The sequence below is a fragment of the Oryzias latipes genome, chromosome 3 (assembly GCF_053564925.1).
Source record: "Oryzias latipes strain Hd-rR chromosome 3, Olatipes_Hd-rR_3.1".
NCBI classification, from domain to species: Eukaryota; Metazoa; Chordata; class Actinopteri; order Beloniformes; family Adrianichthyidae; genus Oryzias; species Oryzias latipes.
The window spans coordinates 2,245,518-2,253,803 of record NC_136239.1 but is presented as its reverse complement, the minus strand read 5'-3'; the positions used below and the strand labels follow the sequence as shown (position 1 = coordinate 2,253,803).

At 42.8% G+C, this 8,286-nt stretch overlaps 1 long non-coding RNA gene across 1 annotated transcript; it reads right to left on the bottom strand.

Annotated features, from left to right (window-relative positions):
- Positions 1–1,659: 1,659 nt before the first annotated feature.
- LOC144991107 (uncharacterized) lies at positions 1,660–7,437 on the bottom strand. Its single transcript, XR_013655008.1, has 3 exons — positions 7,249–7,437; positions 6,700–6,795; positions 1,660–3,473 (listed from the first exon to the last, which is right to left on the bottom strand). It is a non-coding gene; the product is annotated as an uncharacterized LOC144991107 (long non-coding RNA).
- Between the last annotated feature and the right edge of the window lie 849 nt (positions 7,438–8,286).

Sequence of the window (8,286 nt, the reverse complement as noted above, 5' to 3'; positions counted from 1 at the left end):
TCAATCCCTGTCATAAAGTACCTTCTAGAACTGGAAAGGGAGTAAAAGAAAGCCCTCAGGAGTTATGAAAGCCAAAACATGCGTTTTAGCTAACATCTTCTGCCTGTGAGAGAGAGGAGCTGCAGATCAGATCATCATCTTCTCTGTGGAGAGCCTGCCAGTCACAGCATTCTAACCCTTTACATAATAATGTGACCCTGCACTACACAGTGACACCGTCAAGTTTTAGGTGGAGACTTGCTTACATGAGCAGGCCATAGATTATGCCAAGACAAACAGATTAGCATGGGAGTAGTCTAATATTAGGATTCAAAGAATGATTAGAGGATCGATGTTATGTAATGCCATTAATGTGACGGTTTTCTTCATAGAAGTGTCTAACAGCAGGTGAGGTTTATATTGTTCTACTTGTTTTATGTTTTTGTTCTGTTAAGATCAGCATCATGGATGTTCAGCAGACAAATCTGCAGAAACTGTGTGATGCTGTCATGTCAATATGGACCAAAGTCTCTGAGGAATGTTTCCAGAACCTTGTTGAATCGATGCCACCAAGGCTTAAGACGGTTCTGAAGGCAAAAGGGGTCCAACCCGGTTCTAGTAAGGTGGACCTAATAAAGTGGCCGGTGGTTTTTGCTGGGCACCAACAGAGCTGCAAACTTTACTTTACCAAACCCCATTTTGGAACGTTGTAGAGGTGGTCGGAGAAAACTCCCATCACTGTGTCCTTCCAACACTACCGGTGTGACCTCAGAGATCATTTTCCCAAAATGACGAACCTGCTACATTTGACAATCATAAACATACAACAAAACCGTCGATTGCATCGCCACCTGTTAATCTCACCTAACTGAATGAGGCTCATGTGAAAGATAAGGCACACACACACTCATGATACACACACATAGGTGTTACCATGGATCATGAGGAGAGTCTCAGGGAAGGTGGGGGGAGGGTTTGTAGGGGTCAAATCTGATCTGACCCGTGCTGACGATGGCAGTGTGACTGCATCCTCACATCAACGCTGCGTCCATGTGTGTGTGTTCTGTTATATAACTGCTGGATAAAGCTGCCTCTGGGATCTGACTGTGGCCGCTGAGCCTCTTACCTGTGTGTCAGGTGGGAAGCTCTGACAGCTGCCTGTCTTCATCCTCTGCATCATCGCCGTTGTCTTCTTCATCTGTTTGCTCACAAACTGTTCTACCTTGAGCTCTGTGTCCATGGTCAGATTAAAACAATGTCTTTTCACATTTATCCTTAGTATTTTGAAACTACAAAGTACTCATATCTTCGGTCTTCTACCACCATCATCATCATCATCATCATGAGAAATATTCTAATTGTACCGATTCTGTGTCAGCTATATGGGATTATGTTGGTTCTGTGAGGTTACTCTGTATCATACGGCTTTATCAACCATCTAAACCTCAGACTTACTTAAGCCCCCCCACTAAGGAGCTTTACGTCTGAACATCATATAAATGATGTGGCGGCCTAAAGGGAAAGTTCCTTTGATGGACAAAAACTGAAGCATCATCCATATAGAACTCTCAAACGTACATGGCGAATGTTACTCTTTAACAGTTTTCACATTACCTTTCTATGCTCAGATTTTTAAACATTTGTGTAAATGTAATGTCCCACTTCATTAAAAGAGATGCAAAACAACTTAAAAAATGTTTATTTCATCAGAATTTTGCTTTTGTAGGTCTGTGGAAAAAAACATTAGGAGGTGTTGAAACAAACTAAATCTGCTTTCAGGCAGAATCAGTTGGAAGTGAGTCATTTTCCCGCTCTGAAGAAGAGAAACCTAAATCAGAATCAGAGGGTTTTTTTGTCAGTGAAGTGAACAAAACAGTTTCACAGACTAGGAATTTGCTGCGGTGCCAATGTGCCTCATAAAACACTAATAATAATAACAAAGTGACAATAATAAAATGAGCCAAACATTGACACAGTGATCAGAACAATAAAAAGAAATACAATAGTGCAACAGAGAGTGAATAAGGTGCAGGGAATGGAAAACTGGACCGATAGTGACACGTTTAATGGGGGAAGAGTTAAAAAGTGTTCATGAGTCTGACTGCAGAGAGAAAGAAACTGTTCTTGTGTCTCGAGGTTCTGGTCCGGATGGACCGTAGCCTTCTGCCCAAAGGGAGTGGTTCAAGTAGACCATGTCCAGGGTGAGAAGGGTCGGCTGCTATCCGACCTGCACACCCCCGGGTTCTGGAGACGTATAGGTCTTGGAGAGATGGAAGGCTGCAGCCAATCACATCCTCAGCTCTTTATTTAGGTGTTAAACGCATCCTTCCTAGCTGCATCGGCCCCTGAGGGGTTAATGAATAGGTAACAAATTCGGCCGGAGGAAGGCCAGAAGGGGGCATGACCGGACGTGGCATAGATCTCGGGAAGGCTGGTTGGGACTTGTAGTTCTGAGAACTGCGGCGCTCCCGGAAGCGATTATCGATCCTGATGGAGAGAGTGATCAAAGAGTCAAGTGATGCTGGTTTATCATAATGCAATAGTTCGTCTTTGATTGATTGAGTCAGTTAGTCCATTATAGAAGACTGACGGTAGGGTTCTTGTGTCCCAACCTGCTTTTGTCTGTGGAAGTCAACTGAGTAATCAGACACGGAGCGTCTGTCCTGTCGTAGCCTCGGCCCATTCCAGAGCCCGACCTCTGTGGGGTGGCTGGGCGGTCTCTTAGAGAGAGCTTGGAGTAGAACCGCTTCTGCTCCACATCAAGAGGAGTCAGTTGAGGTGGCCCAGGCATCTAGTCCGGATCCTGGACACCACCCTTGGGAGGTGTTCCGGGCATGTCCCACTGGGCAAAGGGCCCGGGGAAGAGCCAGGACATGCTGGAGAGACTACGTCTCTCTGCTGGCCTGGGAACGCCTCGGGGTCCCCCCAGAGGAGCTGGAGGAAGTGGCCGGGGCGAGGGAAGTCTGGGCATCTTTGCTTAGACTGCTGCCCCCATGAGCCCGTTCCAGATAAACAGAGGAAGGTGGGTGGATGGATGGATGGATGGATGGATGGATGGATGGATATATGTGCCATTGACCAAGAAGGATGCCTACTCAATCAGCTCTTTAATTGAGTGCTTGGAGGAATTAAGAGCCTGGATGGCTCTTAACTTTCTCCACTTCAGTGAGTGATTGGCTCCGGTCCCAGTGTCAACAGTGAGTCACACCCTAAAGCTCTGGGTTCTCTCACTCAATCTGTTATATTTACCGTCACAAACGTAGGAGTGAAGATGGACAATGGTTTTAATTTGGACAAGCAGATCAGTTCAGTAGTGAGTAGTGCTTCTTTCAGTTAAGGCAGCTGGCCATAAAGTCAAACCGTTTTTATCACGAAAGCACTTTGAGACAGTAATCCACGCCTTTGTTACAACTCGGCTGGATTACTGTAACTCTCTTTATCTTGGCGTCTCCCACTCGTCCGTTTCCCATCTCCAGCTGGTGCACGTTTGTTATCTGGAACGTGGAAGAGAGAGCATATCACACCAGTTCCGGCTTCTCCATTGGCTGCCTGTCCACTTTAGAATTCGTTTTAAAATTCTTTTATGTGTTTTTAAATCTACTACTCTGAGCTGCTACAGCTGCATTCCCCTTCCCGCTTGCTTAGATCAGCTGACCAGCTGCTTCTGGATGAAGGACAGGGTAGAAACTCAGAGGGGATGGGGCATTTGTTGTTGCTGGCCCAGCTTGTGGAATGCACTGCCTATGCAGGTTAGGCAGGCCCGGTCAATGAATGATTTGAAATCCAAGTTGAAAACTCCCTTTTTCTCTCTGACTTTTAACTCAGTCTGAGTTGGTGATTTCATTGATTTTTATTACTTTGTATATTTTTGTTTATTTTGGATTGTTGTTTTGTTTTATCTTTCATTGTTAAGCACTTTGGTCAGCCTCTGCTGTTTTTGAAAGCGCTTTATTAATAAAGTTGACTTGCCTTGAAATACAACAGGATAAATGTGTATCAGAATATTACATGGGCAAGCAGCAAGCCATCCGTCTTTATGAATGACTGATCACGTGAATTATTGTTTCGTAGGAATGAATTAATTATTTCGTGGGAACAAATTATTGATTTTTTTATAACAATGTCAGATCACAGGCTTCGTAGAATGACAAACATCCAACATGGAGGCCACTTGCAGATGCTCTCTGGCAGGCCACATGTCCACTCTGACAGTCCTGACCTATTTCTCTGAGAGCAAACAGCTGCTTCCTAAAGCAACTTCATGCTAGCATCAGCAGAAAGACGCTGAGAGATAAATGTCAGATTGAAGCTCAGCTGATCCTCTTGATGCAGCTCAGTGTTCTTCTTAGGAGATCCACGTTCACTCAGCATCTAACAGCAGCAAACAACGCTTGTTCATTGTATCAAAACCACAACAAGAACGCCCAACTGCATCTGTCATCTATTTTCATTTGCACACTAAAGAGTCAGTAGCATCAGCAACGTGAGACTCTGTTTACAGATTTCCAAACGTTTTTCTTAAAAAAGAACAACAGGCAAGGGTCACGAGTCCACTTACATTTTCTAAAGCCTTACTGATGAATTACTGAGATTCTAATTTGAAGCTCATATTGTTTGTATTCTCTACTTTCAAGAGATCCTGTAGTCTGTGACTCGGCCCCTCCCACAGCCAGCTGAATCCGTCTCATGCACAGATGATGTTACATCTGGCTCACTTCTGACTGCTTGCTCAAATCTTAATGCAAGTGGCAGTTTTGTGAAACAACGTTTGTCTTGATAAAGACATTTGTGTGCGAGCTGACTCTGACCCTGCCACAGAGGTCCTACACAAGAAAATGTAAAGGTTCTATCTCATGCTACTCTTGAGCCTTTTATAGTAAGCAATATCCATACATATCACTATATATTACCTTTGGCACACAAAAGAATACTTTTTTTTAAAATATTAGTTATTTTCCTGAGTCTTTTTCTATCCACAGACTTGATCTCTGAGGCTCCGCCTTTCTCTCCTTGTGGGTGCCGCCCATTTTATGATGTCATTCTTGAGTCGGCCTTTTTCTGTTTCTCCCACAAAACAAACAACATCCGAATTTTAGCAAAGATGGATGTGCATCTCTCCCTTCTTCTTTTTACATCCCATCATCCACCTTAGAAGAACAGAAACACTCACTCAAGCACAGGTGTCATCTCACCTTTGCACAAATAGTTTGACTGAATGAGATGTTTCACATGTGTAGGTTTAAATGCATATGCGTGTGCGAATGGTAGTTGTATCATGTCCATGTTTACCAGCTTGTACGTGAACAATATTAGAACCAACAGGTGTGTTTATAATATTTGAATGGGTGTGCACAGGCCCCGCCCCTTTTAGACTTGTATTACATCTTAACCTAACTGTAAATGATTATAAACATCCAGCAACTTGTTGCTTTATGCTGCTTTATGATTTACCCCCCTCCCCTCTAGAATCCCCCCATCTTCTTCCCTCCTTTTCTTTTTTGTCTGGTCCAACGAAAAAGTGTTACAAAAATGATTAATATAAATAAAGTTTAGTCTAAATTACAAAAGGGGTTTATTCAAATATGCACCTAGCGTGTCAGAAGATTCATAACCCTTGTTGTTGGAGTAAAACATGTCCAACACAAGAGGCCTTCAGCTCCCATCTGTGTGCACAGCTGCTGGACAGGACAAAAAAAGGCATTTATAAATGTTACATTTACTTCATAAATGTTTTGTTAAGCTACATATTTAATTTAAAGGTAAAAACATGTTATAATTATATACAAAAAAGCGTTTAGTTTGTAAAATAAATATTTAATTTTACAAAGTAAAATGTTTAGTTTGCAAATTAATTATTTAGATCTGAACTAAATATTTTATTTCCAAACTAAACATTTAAGCTTCATAACTAAACATTTATTTGTTGAATAAATATTTGAGTTCAAATGAAATATTAAGCTTTATACATTTAGCTTGGAGTTAAATATTTAAGTCCAAACTAAATACAAATGAACTTGCTGATGAATGGAAATGGACTTTCAAAATAAAAGCTGGATTTTGCTCTGTTTCTGAACTGATTCCCTCCAGAGTGGCGTCCATCATGTCCTTGTGCTTTACTTGTCAAAGACGTCCAACCTGCTGGCTGAAAATGTTGGACGAATCGTTTTAACGATCGACCTCTGGGCATCGCTACACAGTCTCTGCTGGAACACTCCCCCGTCCACCCCCACCTCCAGCTTTTCCTTTTTTAAATGATGTGTTTGATTGACGGCAGAGGTGGACTGGCAATCTGTTTACCAATCCACAACCATGCCGTTTTGATCCACAGCCTTCTATCTATTGCTTTTTTTCTAATATTCCATCGTTTTCTGCTGCTTCTCCTGCTCTGGTGAAAACCACAACCCCGCCCCAGTGCATGCTGGTTCAATCCCAGTCCCTTCGCTAATAGAAATGACCTCAACAGTTCTTTCTAGCTCATGCATTAAAATAACTTTGTAAAAAAAGGTTAAAAGGTTCCTCTGCTTTTTTTATTTTGACCAGTTTGTTGGTAAAATCCTCCCAGAGGAGCAGCTGCTGTCAACTCTGGACATCTTCAGGTGGGCGGATGCTCTCAACATGAAAGAAAATGAAATGTAGGCGTTCTCCCCCCCGTTTGAACAGTGTTTTTCAGGTAGACGCAAAAAAAGACTTTGCATTGTTCTTAATGATTTCAGATCATACCCTGTTTGCTGCTTAGCTGCAGGTGTTTGTGTTCTGAAATGTTGGTTCTTGCTGCTGTGGATCGATCCGCCCGGGTGAAGTTCAACGTCGAATCACCTTAATCAGATTTGAGTAATCCTTTTCAATGTCAGCTGTTGTCAAAGAGTAGGATTACAAGTTCCAGGTACAGTTACTTCTCATGCGTTACCTCCCCGGATTACGGCACACAGTGTAACATAAACAGCTCTTTACCGCATGCTTTAATTTGATCTTAAAATTATATTCATTTCAAAAGTTAGAAGCTAAGAGAAAAAGTTGGTGTTTTGCCTTCAGGGCTGAAGACACGTTGAAAATGTAATAATCTTCATTGCCTCAGTTTGATGATCATTTAAAACATAAAGCTTAGACAAAAGCAGGTTGACAATAACTTTCCTCTCCAGAGAAACCTTAAACGTGAACCGAACGCTGACACGCATCAATCCAAGTTTCCTTTCGGCATCAACCAGTAAGTAAAACAGTCTAATTAGACACACGTCCAGCAGATGGCTGTCAGTCAAAGAAGTAATTTACCTCGACCACTGTTGCTGCTGCTGCTGAGGATTAGGTCCCATGACTTTAGATGAGATTAAGGGTCTTTTGAAACACAGAGAAGGCAAGAAGATTACAGCAAATGAGGTAACTGAAATGACCATTGTGACGATTCTTTCTGCCTGGACACGGCCCCGCTGCTTTGTTTTTACAGACTAAAGCCTTTTTCCGAACAGCGTGGCCCTTTGAGCTGGACAGGATGTTTGTGTGTGTGTGTTTGTGTGTGTGTGTTTGGGGGGGGGCATTTCTAGAGGAAATGGTTCATTTGCTGATTGACCTTCTGTCATTTATTGTATGGAAAAAAGAGCTGTCAAATTCAAAGTGATTCTTTTAGATGAAGGAACATTTTGTTCACGTAAATGTTTGTCTTCGGCTCAGATTTTGGGGCTTTGGCTTGTTGTCGGCAGCATGTACAGTTACAGTAGCTACACTGTTTACAGTACATTCTCTTAATAACAATGGAGCCTTTTCAGCATCAGTGGGACACTAATACTCCCCCCCCCCACCACCACCACCACCACCTGCCTAATAACCCCCCCTCCAGCCCCTCAACCAGGCTCATCTACTGACTGCTGACACAGCCATTGCTCACCAGTGAGAGGCTAGTCTTCAGCCGTGCAGCCCGTTAAAGATTTTGGTAAAGGGGGTGTTGCGTGTTAGACTGGGAGGAGTTCAAAGGTTCAGTCCGTGGGGCAGATGGGATTACCACCAACCCGCCATCTGCCAGCCAAATGCTGTGATAATCAGAGTGAGGAAATCAATGACATGAGTAAATATCACAGACATCGGCTCTTTTACAAGACGACGTTCAGGTGTCGGCCAATTCTGCAAGTGTTTCACTGCAAAGGGGCTCAATACCATCCCCCACTTGACAGAAAAAACACCTATTAGATATCTATATCATGGGTGTTTTGATGTTTACAGCTACACATATGCATTTTGACGGCCGCCTATTCAAAGAGGCCAATTGCACATCGCTGTTTAGATCTCTAGCAGACGACTTTCCCACAGCCAATCGTG